Source organism: Musa acuminata, chromosome BXJ3-8 (genome assembly GCF_036884655.1).
Source record: "Musa acuminata AAA Group cultivar baxijiao chromosome BXJ3-8, Cavendish_Baxijiao_AAA, whole genome shotgun sequence".
Taxonomy (NCBI): domain Eukaryota; kingdom Viridiplantae; phylum Streptophyta; class Magnoliopsida; order Zingiberales; family Musaceae; genus Musa; species Musa acuminata.
In genome coordinates, this window is record NC_088356.1 from 18,070,324 (window position 1) to 18,088,140 (window position 17,817).

Consider the following 17,817-nt stretch of genomic DNA (forward strand, 5'->3'; position numbering starts at 1 on the left):
CTAGATTGTGACTCCATGTCAATACAACCCCCGCTGCACCACTCAAGGCCTAGCAACATGCTGAACTCGTTGCACACTTCAGCCTCCTACGGACGTATCCTTCACATGCCAAAGAGAAAGTTTCAATGCTCCATGGCATCGAGTTTCGGTCGCCTTGGCGAACATTCCATCGTCCGCATACAAGCCCATGCATGAGTACCGAATTCTTCGAGTTACCAATTCCCCTCACCTCTGTGAGCTTTGCACAACTCTTTCAATCGCTGAGCAACTCATTCCACCTTACATGGTCTTATCCTTTACCAAGCGCCTCTCTTGCCTTGAGCACCATCAAGTATAGTTGTCAACGTTGAGCCGTAGCTTAAACTCAGCCATCCCAACCTTTGTGCGCTCCACATTCTTCCAAGATTGCCTGTTCTCATGGTGCCTCTTGTGTGAAGGGTTGGCCATTCCTCTAAATGCCAATCTTAGATGCCCGCTCCTCCGAGCGACTCCTTTTCCCTACATCTCCATGCACGTTTTCCCCCAAACGGTCACGCGTGTGCTGACTGCCCTCAACGCAGCCCCGTTAGGTCCCTCGCGTTTGCATGCTAAGTATTTCTATGAGTGCTTGTCCTGCTCTGATACCATATGTCACGGACTTAGCTGGTTTTACTTGAGTCGTGCGACACCCTTGCGTGTCCGTCCGCAAAGGCCAGCCTCCCCGAAGCTTCCCATGGTTCCTTAGGACCCACAAAAGAGAAAATGGGTTAGAGAAAATGCGTCACTCAGGATCCACAAGCAAACATTCCAAGAAATACTTCATAGATAATGCAAATTACAAACAAACTTTATAAGCTCTGAACAGTTGCACAACAAAGGGTCAAAATGGTCCATTACAGACCAAAAATCTCTCATAGGTGTCCATATGACATAACCTTTATTTACAAGCCTAAAACGGCCACCAAACCCAACTAAAATGGGACTATTAAGCCTTCGACCGTCCCTCCACATGTTGTGCAAAACATGAACATACCAAAAGACATGGACATACATCAGCATTATATCAAACATCCTATTTAGAAGTTTGTCTGTGACACTGCGGCGCCTTTACTTGCGGGTCCAACACCCATAGGCGCCGCCCTTGCGCGCCACCGCTGTAGGTGGCCTACCTGCACGAAGATGGCAGCCATCTTCGAGTGTAGCAAGGGCAGCAACAGTTGCTGCCCTTCCTCGTCTATTGCATCAACAATTTAACTTCAAAATTATTCCTAAACACAACACACATAGTTCAAAACTAATCATTCACACGAACAACCTGACTCTGATACCACTGTTGGGATATCTTGGGGGCGACATCACATTTGCAGCGGAAGAACAAGAAAAACAAAATCCCCAATTTTTAAAAAGATATTCGTCGTCGTGCGAAGATTGGTGCACAAAAATCCATGGAACAAATTGCGTATAGAATAGATTATGTTACCTAAGGAGATCATATATCCATGTTTCCTTGTAGATCTCTAGGAGATAGTGAAAGAGGTCAAGCGTCCTCCTCTCTAGCAGTGATCCACACAGTAGGGCTGCGACGATGCTCCTCAAAACTCCAGGCCTACTCTGAGGTGGAGAGAGGGAGGAGAATAGGAGAGGCAAGCAAAGGCTCTAGCCTATGAACCACTAAATCCCTTATATTTATAGAGGTCCCCTATCAAACCTTAATAGATCCTCCCCTAGTGTGTATTGGATCTACATCCAATTACCCAAGCCTTTTAGATTAGTGGATCTCTATCCAATAATCTCTCATGGGCTCTTATTGGATCTCGTCCATGAGATCCAATAATTCAGGGGCTTACTGGATATCCAATAAGATAGGGGCTCCAACTAATATCTCATATCTGAACCTCTACTCATTGCAATGCCTACCATATGTGTGTGACCCTCTAGGCCCAATATCGAGCTGGCCGTGAGTCATACATATTAGAACTCCTTCTAACTTATTGAATTATTATCTCTATAATAATTCACTATACTCATCGATTACGGACGTACTAGACCACTACGCCGTAGTCCCCAAACGATATAGGGGAATCCAATCCATTGGACCTATCTGCCCTCAGTTATTGTATACCTATAGTCCCTCATCCATCTAATATCCCAGAGACCGTATATCGAGCATGGTGCTGTCAGACCCATACGGTTTCTACTCGAGTCTCGCTCTAATCGGATTCTCCCGGAGAACTCTTTCTCTCTCAACCCGAATGACCCTGGCCAGGGATTTGTCTGAGCAAGAACACATAGGATATTCCTCTCATGACGCCGAGAGTGGATGATCCTCTATTGACACTCAATAGCCCTCGTAAGGTCGACTACCACTCCCAATGACCAGCTGTACTAGATCTGGGGACAGCCAAACCTATAAGTCTGGTATCAAAGAGTGGAGCACTCATACAGGACATCCTTGGTGTCTCAAGTCTAAGGACCAGATACACCACTAGGACTACGGAATCGCTATCTAACAATAAGGCATCATCAACCATCCAGCATTCCCTAAGCGGATCAATCAGTGAACTCATTCTCCAATGAGCACTTGTACTGTATCCCTAGTGTCCCTACACGAGCAACTATGAGACCAGCTGCATCCATCATATGGACGAGTATACAACACATCAGTCTATCCGGTTATCACGATGTCCCTCTCGAGTAACCTATGACCGGGATTATTTAGGATATGTGTTTAAAGGTGAATCGATCTCATTATCGTGATCTCATCACGATCCGATTCCCATTGCACAAATCCAAGGACATCACAATATATATATGCATTTATGCAATAGTTATAAAGTGATATACGCCAAAATATAATAAGCAAAAAGATTCTGTATCAAGTCACACGTGCCATCACTCACGTGATTGGCTTGCTGGGCACCTATGACTAGCACCCACACGAGCAGCTATGAGACCAGCTGCATCCATCATATGGACAGGTATATAACACACCAGTCTGTCCGGTTATCACGATGTCCCTCTTGAGTAACCTATGACGGGGATTATTTAGGATCTATGTTTAAAGATGAATCGATCTCATTATCGTGATTTTATCACGATCTGATTCCCATTGCACAGATCCAAGGATATCATAATATATACATGCATATATGCAATAGTTAATATAAAGTGATAAATGTCAAAATATAATAAGCAAAAAGAATTCGTTCAAGTCATACGTGCCATCACTTACGTGATTGACTTGTTGGGCACCTATAACTAGCACTAATTACTCCAACATTTGGAGAAGAAAGAAGTGGAGTAGGAATGGAGGGAATGGGAAATTGCTGAACTGGAGTAGTGATATAGTGTGGATCATGAGGGGAGGAATTGGATGATGTCACGGGAGGCTCGTTCGATTGGATCGGAGGTATACGCTAGTGAGGAATAGTTAATGAAGTGGTCTGCATGGTAGGATTGGTATAAGTTTGGAAAGGAAAGATAGACTCAACAAAAATAATATGACGTGATATAAAGACTTTATGAGTGTGGAGATTAAAACAGCGGAAAGCATTATGTTTAAGAGAGTAACCTATAAAAACGTAAGGATTAGATCATGATGTTAACTTATGAGAGGCATAGGGACGTAACCATGGATAACATAGACAATTGAATACTCTAAGTTTATGAAGGTTTGAGGGTTTGTGAAATAGTATGTCAAAGGGGGACTAGTATTGTAGGACTGGCGTAGGCATTCTATCAATAAGGTAGACGACAGTTTGAAAGGCTGCTATCCAAAAGTTTGAAAGCATGAAGGCCTAATGTAGAAGTATGCTATATGCCAATGTTAACATTCGGCGAAGCCAACTAGTTAAGGAGTATGGGGGGGAGACTTGAGGTGTTGGATATCACAAGTTGAGAGATAGGATACCAGGGCTTGATATTCTCCACCACCATCAGAGTAAACTGTTTTGATTGTAGACTAAAAGTGATTTTCGACCAACTTTCAAAAGGTGGGAAAGATGGTGGAAACATCAGATTTATGGTGAAGAGGATATAACCATGTGTATTTAGTGAAGTGATATACAAAAATGACATAAAATCTAAATTTATCAAAAGACAGGATTAGAGCAAGGCCCCAAACATCGATATAAATAATTTCAAATAGTTTAGAAGAGGAAATGGAAGATGAGCCAAAGGGCTGTCGATGACTTTTATTACTAAGACATACATCACAATATGTTATAGAACTATGTGATTTAAAAATAGGAAGAGAGTAACGAGAAAGTAATTTTTGCTGAATAAGGGACGAGGGATGACTAAGACAACGATGCTACACATCAACTAGAGCCACAACCAAAGAATGAATAGTGGGCTGGGTTATTTGTGAAGCTAATGGTCATTCATAAATATTGCCTCTATTCGGGCCTTGGACCAAGGATGCCCCCGTGCTCAAGTCCTTAACAAGAAATGAATCAGGAAAGAATTCAATTGAAGTATTGTTATGTTTGCAAAACTGAAAAACAAAAATGAGGTTGCGTTTAATATGAGAGACGCATAAAACATCATCGAGTGTAAATGTGGTAGTATCAGAAGTAAGCATTGTGGAACCAGTATGAGTTATAAAAAGTCCTTTACCATCACCGATGATGATGTCTTCATCGCCGCCATAAGTGTTGTGAAGAGACAAATTCTAAAGATTAGCGGTGATGTGATGGGAGACACTAGAGTCAATAATTCAGTTGAGCTAGCTAGTCGTCGGAGCAGTTAGGAGATTTGCTTGAGGCCAGTGTGACGGAGCAGGGAAGCGGGGTTGAGACCGACAAACTTTAGTAGAGTATCCGATTTTATCACACAACTAGTAGACGACCCATCTTTATTAGCCTGGTGGGGCAGGATGCCAAGACGGATGATTATTGGAGTTGTCATTTTGCTAGAAGTTATGATTATGAGGATAAGGGGGGTTTCACATGGGATCCATAGGATGATGTGTATTGGCCAAACCTTTGGAGATGTTTATAGGATACTGAGTGCCCTTCCTCTTAGACTTGTGACTGACTTGAGCTGTGATAGTCAGTCCGGGCAACTTGTCCTCACACTTCAAATATGCCTCATAATCAGTCAACTTGTCATAGAGGTCTTCAAAGGATACTGGCATATCGCGTGCCCAAATTATAGTTGCCAACTCCTTGTAATCGTCTCCGAGACCATTAAGGGTATGGATGATGATCTTTTCGTCACATAGGGAATGACCTATCAAAGCCAAATCATCGATGATAACTTTAATATTTTGTAGATAATCAGTTATAGTACTTCCCTCTTGCTTTGTCACCATTAGCTTGGACATAAGACTAAGCTTGCGAGTACTCGAATGATTCGCCAAGGTTGCTTACAGTTTAGACCATGCTTCGGCAGCACTCTCATATGAAGATATCAATGGAGTGATGGATCCAGCAACTGAGGCTTGAATAATTTGGAAGATGAGACGATCTTGACGCAACCACACTTTGTGAGCTAGAATTGATACTGGACTAGGTTCTCCGGGGATGTTGATCATAGCTAGCGGACAACTGAAGGAGCCGTCAATATAGCCTAGCAAGTCATATCTAAATAATAGATTAGAAAATTGAGCCCACCAGGATGCATAGTTACCACCCTTTGATAACTTGAAAGGGATTAGTATGGCAGCATTAATGGAGATAAGCCCTATAGGAGAAGTATTATGAGTTCCTACAAAAATGGTAACCATAATATGAGAAGAAGATAACGAAGACATTACAAACTTTTTTTTTTTTTACTAAATAGGGATTTCACAGAAGATGGAGGAGGGAGGGAGGAGGCTTGGGAGAAGAGTAGATCACTGTTACTGCAACTGCTGCGATTGCTATGGTAGAGAGGGCTGCTGTGACTGTTGCGGTAGAGAGGGCTATTGCGGCAAAGAGGGTTGCTGCGGCTGCTCGGTAGAGAGGGCTGCTATGGCTATTGCGGCAAAGAGGGCTGCTGTAGTAGAGAGGAGGAACTGCGGGCTATTGCTTATCCCAGTTCCTTCATTCCTGGAGGAGGATCATTGAAGAAGAACTACAATCATTCCTGCTGTCGCAGGAAGGCAGCGATGGCTATGCGGTAAGGACGGTGGCAACGACACTTCTCGCTCGAGCGAGATGCAGGAACGATGAGGAGAGATCACTAGCCGGGGAGCAGTTGCGAGACTGCGTCGGCTTTGCTTCTGCACGAAGAGGCAAAGGAAAGGCGATAGTAAAGAATGCCGCCGATGCAGGGAGGAGAAGAGGGGAGGAGAAGAGGGCACAGCATGGTGGCCCTTGTTCAGCTTTGAAGGAGGCCGACGCAACAATCCTAGAGGACGTCCGTGGAAAACACTATAGCGATAAGAGCTCGACGAAAGAAGATGCCACTGTTGCTGCTGCCTTTCGCTAAGGAAAATCGTCGCACCTGATGGCGATGCCGGGTGCAGTCACGACGGGAGCAACGATGGAGGGGGAGCGACTGAGATGGAGTCACGATCCACGAGACAATAGGAGAAGGAGACGAGATTCGGTGGAGTCCGACGGGGTCTACTTCGAGATGTTTAGAAGTGGTTTTTACGACGATGACTCTAATACCATGATAGAAATAAAGTATGAAGAAGAAGATTACTGAAGAAGCATATATTCTCATTGAAATATCCTCCCCTATATAGGTTAAGAGGAAGGATTTTTCTAAATAAAATAGAAAAATTTCCTCGTACAGTTAAAAAAATCCAATCTACTATCATATTGCACTGAACATTGTGTTGATGAGATCGACGTAGTGCGTATTTAAATGGGTCCAGCCCAGTTAATTGCGTGCATCATCCATCTAATAAGTTTGTCCTGTGCCTTATAAGTCCATTCTAATGTGACATTAGACCTAGATGAGTTAGACAAAGTGAGCCGTCGTATAGCCTTTCACTGCACATCCAAGTGGTGATGAAACAATGTCAGTATTTACAGGATCATATTACTGCACACCCCCAGGATCAGACGTATCACATTACCTGGAGACAGAAGAAAGTAGCAGAACGGGACGAACACACACAAACACATAGGAAGCAGGGTAGCCTGCAACGTTCCAGCTTTATGACGTCGGTCCGGCTTTGAGATGGCAACTGGGGACAGCCTGCTCCACCACGGAACCCCAGAAATCGAACACTTCTACGAAACCACGTTTCGCGTTCTACTCCTTCCCTGATACTTCATGTCATGCGCACATCAATGGCGCACTCCACCGTACCAAAAGATTGGACAAGAGATCCGCTGTCCACGAAGGCTAACTCAAATCCCAGTTAATGGTGTGCCCTTGCTCATCTCAAGCCACAGAGGTCTGTCTGACCATGGATATGAACCCCATGCGCCAAGATCCAAGTTACATACTGTAGGCGTTCGATTGCAAAGAAGCCAGCTTAACATGGTGGAGATCTTTTGACCCAGAAAAGACGTTAAGGTCGCTGAAAAACATGGTAGTGAAGGATTCTTTTGGTTGTTCATTGGCCTGTGGAAGATAGATCTTGTCATCTGTATCAGATGGCATCTTGATTACACCATATCGAATATAACCTAGTTTGGAGATAGCTCCACGTGTAAATAATAATGTTTGTGACATGATGGATGTTAGCATTATCTGATCCAATACAACCATTCATTGAACTCAACAAATGATTTTACTTAGAATGGATGAATGACCGCTGTTTATAGGAAGACAGCGTCAGTATGATGGTGTGTGGCTTCACATGTATGTTTTGGAGCATAAACAAACCATGCCATGCTCAGACACGCAAAACGAGGGACAATGTCGGCGCGACGGCCTCCGCCTTAATCGGCCCCGTACGTGACACCCCCAGCAAAATGCCGTGGAGCTTGATGGCCAAAGAAACACCACCATCCCCTCCAAACGCACTCCAGCTTCTCCTTAGCTGAGCTACTTCCTACTCCTTTCCTCCTCGGTCCCGCATTAATGTACACATTGTTCGGCAGCGAAACTGGTTATGATATCGGTGGCCAACATGGCGAGGAGGAGGAGGAGAAGGCTTCTCTTGTGTCTTGTGATCCTTTTCTGCATATGGGTGTTCTTCAAGCTCCATCAAGGAGCAGCGGCAATTCCGGTGTTCCGTCGAAAGCTGGGGATCATATTGCACGAGGACACGACGATCACCGGAAGAAACGGAACAGCTTCGTCGAAGCTGCCACCGGCCGGGACTGACAACCGCTTCGACGACAACAAGCGGCGAGCACCGAGCTGCCCTGATCGCCTCCACAACCGGTAGCAACTTCATGAGTTTTATCGTGATTTACTTGTAGAAGGTCTCCACCTCCTTTCTGCTTCCTCCGTCGGAGTGTTTCCCGGTCCATGGGATGTTAAGTTTGATTGGGTGAAGGAGATTGTTGATAATATGGTCGATTACTGTTTGTTTCATTCCTTTGATTGCTCTCGTTTTGACTGGTGAATTGCAAAGTCTCCTTCACTTCCGATGAACTCTCTTGCTTTCCATTTGTTGGACTCCTAGATTGGATGAGACTATCTATCACTTCTTCGACTATGCTGTATGAAATATTATGATCAGAGAATCTTCAAGCACTGGACAGCGCTGTTTTACTGTCTTCTTAGTATCGGATTGCAGTGACAATAATACATATACCAAAACTAGCAACGAAAAGGAAAAAAGTCACGGGCATCACCATTCGTAATAAAAGACGTCAAATCAGATTGCTTGAAAGCTAGGAGATTCAGAGGGGACAGTGCAGATACAGCGATGCGGCATGAACCGATGGGTCTACGTCTAGTAATGAAAAAAACAGAAGGAAAAAGAAGCCTGGTTTCCTGCACAACTCGCGTGCAGTAGGGTTTCCCATGTCATGCCAAACAGTAAGTATAAGATGCTGCTGTTGAATGATTGATTGATGGGTCATGTCGACATGTCTAGTCCTGGCAGCTCATTGTCTTCATTCCCTTGTACGATCATTTTACGTGGCTGAGACATTCGGGACTGTCGTTGCCATGACCCATGTATCCTATCTATCGATTGGTACTAGTTGACACCAACATTTGGACTCGTTACCTTGACCCATATATGATTTTAATTTTTAAACAAGAGGAAAGGAGAAACTATTATTAAAAAGAAAGAAAAAAACATTGTGACGGTCAGACGATGAACCCATCTCACCACCACCACTAAAAAAAAAGAAATCTTTGGTTTTTGGAGAATCCATCAATTCACGCCAAGTCTGAGATATTTTATGAGACGAATCATATATCATTGTAAAACTAGGTTACAAATTTAAAAGAATGTTATATTCTATTCTTTCTATAAAGATCATGGTGGCTACTCTACTAAGATGAGAAGAAAGTTATTCTCACGTTTCATACTTCATAGATGATTTTTAGTTATTCTATATGTCTTTAATAATTTTTTTATTTTAAAATTTAAAAATTGTGATGATGCTTGGAGAGTTATTCCAAGTCTGTTCTTATATATATCTCATGTCTTCAAGTCTTAAAGGATATAGTATCTTGAATACAAGTCTTGTTTTTCTGGAAGGATATTATACTTCTCATACAACTTTGTATCTTTATGGTGAATTCCTCGTGGCAGCAAGTTATTAAGCCTTATATCCCTATGTAGATTTCTTTCGGTTTGGTGGTGATATCCCTTAGGTATTATCTTGGGTGATGGAACATATTATCTTCCCTTTTATTTTAATTTTCACTTATTTCCTCTTCATCCCGACGTCAATTGGTATCAGATGTGTTAAGAAGATAGATATTACTAAGTCTTTTAGAAGTTACTATGGGTTTCGTTCATAAGAGCTAATAATTTATAAATAAATGAAAAAGGTTGAGCTTGATTGTTGCAAAAACTAGATTCATTCCGATTAAGTCAAGCCAAAGACATCATAAAGCATTAGCAATAAGGGAAGAGATTTATTTGGAAGTAAACTTATCAATACCTTTACCCTCATCAAGCCAAGATACAGCTATCAAGAAGATTAAATTTGAGTTTGGTTTTCGGCTGAAGCAAAAACCAAAAAGATTGGACAAAGGAACAAACAAAAAGGAAGTGTTCCGGTGAATCAGTGAAGAGACAATAGATAGAACAACACTCTACGTGACTGTAAACAACATGAGCGAACCAATCAAAAGTCGAAAGTCTGTTCCAACATAGTTTCCAAATGCATTGGACGTGCCATTTCACGTTCCCCGCTGATTCTGGATATTAAATATCAGACCAACTTCATCTCATGTTCTCACTGAGAAATGAGGTTATCATACTCATCTAAGACCCCATGAACTACTTGCTCCAACAGCTCATGTACCATTTGAAAGGCCTGCTCGGGGTATTAGAGGCGTGAAAACGTGATGTGGAGCTACAACATATGTTTAATGACTCTTGAAATGCTTGTTTAACATCTCGTGTATTATCTGGAGGACATACTCAGGGCTATGTGCTTTCACATGACATGTACTATGAGAGAAAATGGTTTGGCTTCCAATGCCCTCTCTGACCTCAAGAAGTACTGAAAGCCCGGATTCTGTCCCTTGGTTAATCGACTGCTACTCTGAGTTATATATGAGGGTGGTTGAGGTTGAGTTGCACACTTTCCTCCCTTTCCTCCTAGATCTAGGATCAGCTGCAGTAGTCCGCTGTAGTATGATACTTTAAAGGATATTTGTGGGCCAAATCCACTGTACAAACCGGATCATCCAACATAAGAAAGCCTGCACGAGAAGTCCCAGTGGGTAGAGACCAAAGTGACTCCATAGAAATTGGTCCTTCAAAATGTACGAGAATAGCCTCCTGACTTTTGGATCATTTCTCGAGCCTTCAAAATGGTAGTCACTACCTGCTAAAGATGTGATTGAGAGGTTAGCATGATCTCGAGTTTTCGGCATTTTAAATGAAGATATGATAGAACAACTAGGCTGTCGTACAATTGGGAAGTACGTATGCAGTATCAGTGCCATCAACTAACCAGTTTAGAGGACCAAAATCTTTGTGCTAACAAATATATCTGCCGTTTTCATTGTTGTCAAAATAGTGTTGCATGGAATTTAAAACAGGTGACAGTCTTGTTGTCCAAATGGCAACTAGACTTTATATATGTATATATATACAAAAATATATATATATATATATATGTGTATATATATATATATATATATATATATATATATGTGTGTGTACATATATATATATATATATATATATATATATATGTGTACATATATATATGTATACATATATATATATATATATACATATATATATATATATATATATATATATATATATATGTATACATATATATGTACATATATATATATATATACATATATATATATATATATATATATATACATATATACAATTGATAGAGAATTGGCTCATCTCACAGAACATAAGAACCAGGTACTCAGTTGTTTATAAATGATCCTAGTTTTTAGATGACAATAATAAAGGTAATGATCTAACTGAATTTGAAATGACCAAGCAATGGATAGAAGAAGAAGTTGAAGTAGATATTGATACAAATATATATCCCGCTTGCAATATTATTGGTTAGCTTGTCCATCTAGATAAGGATATGTACGAGAACGCTTTTAAAGAAATAAGCACAATGGTCAAATCTCGGGTTGGGTCTGCAGGAGAAAATGGCTTCACATTAAATGCATTGTTCCTATGCCGAAAATTCAATTAACTTTTCTTGGGTAAGTAAACAATACACATACCACCTTTAATATACTTATTTTATTTTTTTATAAAGGACTAATATATGAATGAACACTAATGTTCTAACCGTATTACAGGTATTTTGAGATAGGGAGGAATTCAAACAAGTTATGAAAGAGTATGATCCCCAAAAATTTTGATGTGAGGCATGTAGTGATAAGAAGTTACAAAATAAATAGTCCCTACGTAGTTAAAAAGTGTAAATGGATGATATATGCTCATGGAATAAAAAGTTTTCAAATAAGTAACTTTTGCAATGGACACTAATGTAACTTGCCTGGAATAAATAAAGTTCATTATAAATGTTCTAGCTAGTTCATTGTCGCTCATATTATAGATCAACTATTAGTTAATTCATATTACACACCAAAGATAATTATTACAGATATACATACAAGATCATGTGTTGTGGTATCTTATAAAATGACATATCTACCATGTGAGATATCACTTAATTAAATTTGTGATGATTTTATGGTCTTATATAGATCTAATTCCATTTATACGGGAACTCAAACTTCATGACTATAAGATAATTATTCAATTGGTGATAACATCCAAAAATCACTTCCGATGAGTATCGTGGTCTTTGTGAGGATGTGTTAGAAGTTTCAAAAAATATATAGAGCCTATCTTTAGTATAGATGAAACACACTTATTAGTCAAAGATCCTTGTGTTTTATTGATTGCTATAAAAAATTATAGTGCAAATAAACTAATTTTATTTACTGTAAAAGAGATATTCCTTGAAGCACATTATGCATATTGTATGGTGTATCTTTCCAAAATTCTTATCAGTGATGTATGTGATCGAGCAGAAGTGAAATTATTTTGGGCTACAGCTAGAGCAATAAATATGTACAAATTAGATGAATTTATGCAAAGGATAAAATTATTATCCTAAAAGCTATCACTGGATTTGTCAGTTTGAGAAAAAGAAAATGGGCTAATGTTTTTTTCGTCAAACATCTTTATTCAATGTTGACAATGAATAGATCGAAAAGTATGAATTCATTGCTTAAAGATATTATTGACTTATTGACTTATTTTTTGATTGAGATAATAAGAAGAAAACTCGTGTAATAGTTCTATATTCATCATCAAATGATCGGCGGATTGAAAAGTATGTTGACATGTTGTGTTGATGACCAAATAGTAAAGGAAAAGACTAAGTTCTTTGGAGATCTTCCTCATACAAATAGTGAATACAAGTATAAACCTCCTCCAAGAAGACATATACAGTGAGCATAGACAAAAGAGCTTATTCATGTGGTTGATTTAATATGTCTAGAATCTCATTCTCTCATGCCATAATAATTATTGGACATAAAAATTTGAATCTATATCTATTTTATGAAAATTATATTTTAGCTAAAATATATATGAACACATACAATGACAAAATATTTCCGACGAACAAATTAATATTGGATTCAACGTGAGGATGATCAAACCATTTTACCTACTATAATTGTTATGCAGATTGATCATAGAAAGAATGCAAGGATTGAATCAGTACAAAATAAGCAGATATGTTGTCATGTTGTGTTGATGACCAAATCATGAAAGTAAAGGAAAGGAGAAGCCAGAATAAGAAGATTAGATAGAGGCTGGCTGCGGTATAACATAGTTTAATTTTTATTTTTAGAATTTTTTCAAATTTAATTATTAAAATTGAGGATTTTTAAGATAGGTTGAGTGTAACTTAGTCTAATTTGGAGTTATTGAATCTCGAATTTTGTTGATGAAATCAATTGATAAATTGATAGTATTTATGATTTGATCTACGTTTTGAGTGATGTAGGATGCTTCAATCAGGGATAGACAATTAAAGTAGGAAGAATCATGTTGGGTCGGAGGAAAATATGTCAGAAGATTGGACGTCGGGTCGGAGGATTGGTCGACGTATCGACAGAAAGCTTCGGGCCATGGATTCGAGCATCGGGCCAAGAAGAGCGGATATTGCGCCAAGGATATCAGAGTTGCAGAGGTCAACTGACCGATTGGACAATAGGCCACAAAGAGGACGATGCGTCGAAGAATTGAACGAAGCGTCGATGGACCAATGACATGCCGAACGACATGATTCATGCTTAGTAATAATTGTCTAGATCGAAGTGTGTTTTTATGTGTACAGGATTAACTATGATAGCAAGGTATAAAGCAAAATGAAGTCCCGGAGTCAAGAACGCGATTTCGTTGGGAGTTTGAGGGTTTATCGGAAGTTCAAACGTTCGTCAGAATTTCTGCCGAAATTGACCGAGAAGTCCTAGAGCTTGCCAAAGAAGCTCATCGAAATTCACCAAGAAGATCGTCGTGAAGTCTAGGAGCTTGCCGGGAGTCCGTTGGAATATTACTGAGAGATCGTCGAAAGTTCGCCGGAAGAAACCGGACTTATCTTGCTTAGAATATGTTTTAGGAATTGTAGTTAGCATATAATTAGAGTTGGGATTGAGAGATAATCCCTTCAACTCTGTTAGGGCCCAATTGGGCCCGAACTTGGGCTGGTTTGGGCCGGATTCAAGGCCCAACCAGGGTGCTGAAAGCCTAGCCGACGGTGGCACCATATGGGAAACAGCACCCCAAGAATTCTGGGCGGTGGTACCACCGGCTAGGTGATGGTACTACTGACAGTGAATGCTGCCAGCGGTGGTACCGCCCCTATCAAGCGGTGGTACCGCCTAGTGACAGATCCTACGACGATAGTATTATCCAAGAATGGTGGTGGTACCGCTGGCACCTAGAAAACCTAGGATGAGACCTTTTTAGGCTCCGAGTTTGAATTAACTTGAAGCCTATAAATACCTCTCTCATCCTTGGTTAACTTACACAAACACAGAGAATTTAAAAAGGGAAAACACTATTGTAATCTCTTGTGAGAATCCTCCTCTTCTAGTCTAAGTGTTAGAATAGTTTGAGAGAGGAGTGAATACTTGTAAAAGTTATCTCCTAAACCTGTGAAAAGGATAAGAGGGGCGTAAGAAGGAGGTTGATCTTCGCCTATTAAAAGAAGATCGATAGTGAATGTTGGTGGCCTCGACGGAAGAGGAATCGATGGAGTGGATATAGGTCACAATGGTCGAACCACTATAAAACTCGGTTTGTATTTCTATTTGAGCAATTTATCTTTACTGTAAACTTTATTTGCTTACTGTTTCTAATACATTTACAAGCGTGTTTCAAGTTAAGATCTTTAGGAAATAGTTTTCGTCGAAAAATCGGTTTTAACGTATGAAGATTTTCGAACCGACGTAATTTTTATCGCTACACTAATTCATCCCCTCCTCTTAGTGCCGACTCGTTCCTAACAAGAGTATGACTAGGCCAACTTCAACCAAACCAACTCAAACTTATATGAAACCACTTGGCCATGAAGTTAATATGATTAGTATTACTTTATATATTTTTAAGATTTTATAAAATTTAATTATCAAATTTAAAGATTTTTTTGGATAAGTTCTATGATCGAGTGTAATTTAATTCAATTTTATATATAATTGGGTCAACCTCAAGTAAACCAACTGAAACTTCCATGATACAACTTGGTCAAGGTGAACTTTTTATATTTTTTATGATTTTATGAAATTTAATTCTTAAAATTATGGATATTTTTGATACGTTTTATGGAGTATAACTTAGTTTAATTTCAAATATAACTAGGTCAACATTTATCAAATCAACTCAAACTTCCACAAAACAACTTAACCATGATGCTAATATGATTAGTACTTATTTTTTTATTTTTAAAAACTATAAAATTTAATTATCAAAATTAATTTTTTTTAGATATATTCTATAATTGAGCATAATTTAATTCAATTTTGAGTGTAATTGAGTTAACTTCAGCTAAACCAACTCAGACTACCATTAAACTACCTGGCCATGATGGTAATATGGTCATCATATTTTTTTTTCATTTTGAAAGATTTTATGGAATTTAAATATCAAAATTATGAATTTATATATATGTTTTTTAATTAATTGTAATGAAGTTCAATTTCGAGTGTAATTTGGTTAATTTAAACAAATGAACTCAAACTTCTACCAAACTATCTGACCATGATATTAATATGGTTAATATATCTATTTTTGGATGATTTTATGATATTTGATTATAAAAATTAGAGATTTTTTAGAATCATTCTTTGATTGGGTGTAATTTAATTCAATTTCGACTATAATTGGGTCAACTTCAACCAAAACAACATAAAATTTTATGAAACTACTGGGCCATAATGCTAATATAATTAATGTTACTTTTATATTTTTTAGAAGATTTTATGAAATTGAGGATTTTTTTGATATGTTCAATGATCAAACATAACTTAAGTCAATTTCGAATGTAACTAGATCAACTGTAACCAAACCAACTCAAAAGCTAATAAAACTACCTAGCCATGATGCTAATATAATTAGTACTATTATTTATTTTTGGAGACGTTGATGAAATTTAATTATCAAAATTAGAAAATTTTTGGATAGGTCTGTAGTTAATTGTAAATAAGTTTAATTTTGACTATAACCAAGTCAACTTCAACCAAACCAACTCAAAGCTCCACCAAATAACCTTACCATTATACTAATATGATTAGCACTACTTTCTCTATTTTTGGGTTATTTTATGAAATTTAATTATTGAAACTATGGATTTTTTGTATAGATTTTGTAATTGAGTGTAACTAAGTGTAGTTTCGAGTTTAACTAAGTCAACTTCAAACAAATTAACTCAAACTTCCAAAAACTACTTTTTTTATATTTTATTGATATTTTATAAAATACAGTTATCGAAATTGAAGATTTTTTGTATACATTCTATGATCAAGTGTAAACTAACTTCATTTTTAAGTATAACTAGCTCAACTTCAACCAAACTAACTCATACTTTCACAAAACTACCTGCATATATGCTAATATAATTTGTAGCACTTATTATATTTTTAAAAGATCTTATAAACAAATTATAGATCTTTTGGATAAGTTGATCGATGGAATATAACTTATTTCAATTTCAAGTGTAACCGAGTCAACTTTAACCAGAGTAATTCAAACATCTATAAAAATAACAGGCCATGAAGCTAATATGATTAGTACTTTTTTCTATTTTATAAGATTTTATGAAATTTAATTGTATAAATTGAAAATTTTTTAGATAGGTTCGTTCATTTATCAAGAATAACATAGCTCAATTTCAAGCATAATTGGGTCAACTTCAACCAAACAAACGAGAATATTCATGAAACAATCTGGCCAATATTTGAATAGGATCAGCACTACTTTTTTTCTAATTTTACAAGATTTTGTGATTTATTATTGAAATTAGAGTTTTTTTGGGATATCTTATGTGATGGAGTATAACTTAGTTCAATTTCAAATGTAAGTGGATCAACATCAATTAAACTAATTCAAAATTTCATAAAACTATCTAACTATGATGCCAATATGATTAGCACTATTTTATTTAGTTTTAAAGAATTTTATGAAATTTAAATATCAAGATTAGATATTTTTAAATAGGTTTTGTGATAGAATGTGACTTAGTTCAATTTCTACTATAACTAGGCCAACTTTAAAAAACTAATTGAAACTATTGTAAAACAACCTAGCCATGATGCTAATATAATTAATGATATTTTTATATTTTTATAGAATTTTGTGTCATTAAATTATTAAAATTAAATTTTTTGAATGTTTTATGATTGAGTGTAATCAAGTTCAGTTTCAAGTGTAAATGAGTCAATTTTAACCAGACCAACTCAAACATCAATAAAATAATATAACCAAGATGGTAATATGATGGGAGGATTTTATGAAATTTAATTATCAAAATTAGGGAGTTTTTGGATAGGTTATATGAACGAGTGCATCTAAGTTCAATTTTGAGAGTAATTAATTTAACTTTAACCACACCAGATCAGACTATTGAATCCCATATTTTCATGATTAAATCAATTGATGAGTTTATGATCTAATTTATATTTTTTGAGAAAAGTGATACATAACTAACTTTGATAAAAAAAGGTAAAACAATTAAAGCAAGAAGAATTAGATGTTGGACCAGAGTTAGAAATCGAGCATCGGGTCGGAAGAATCGGACGTTA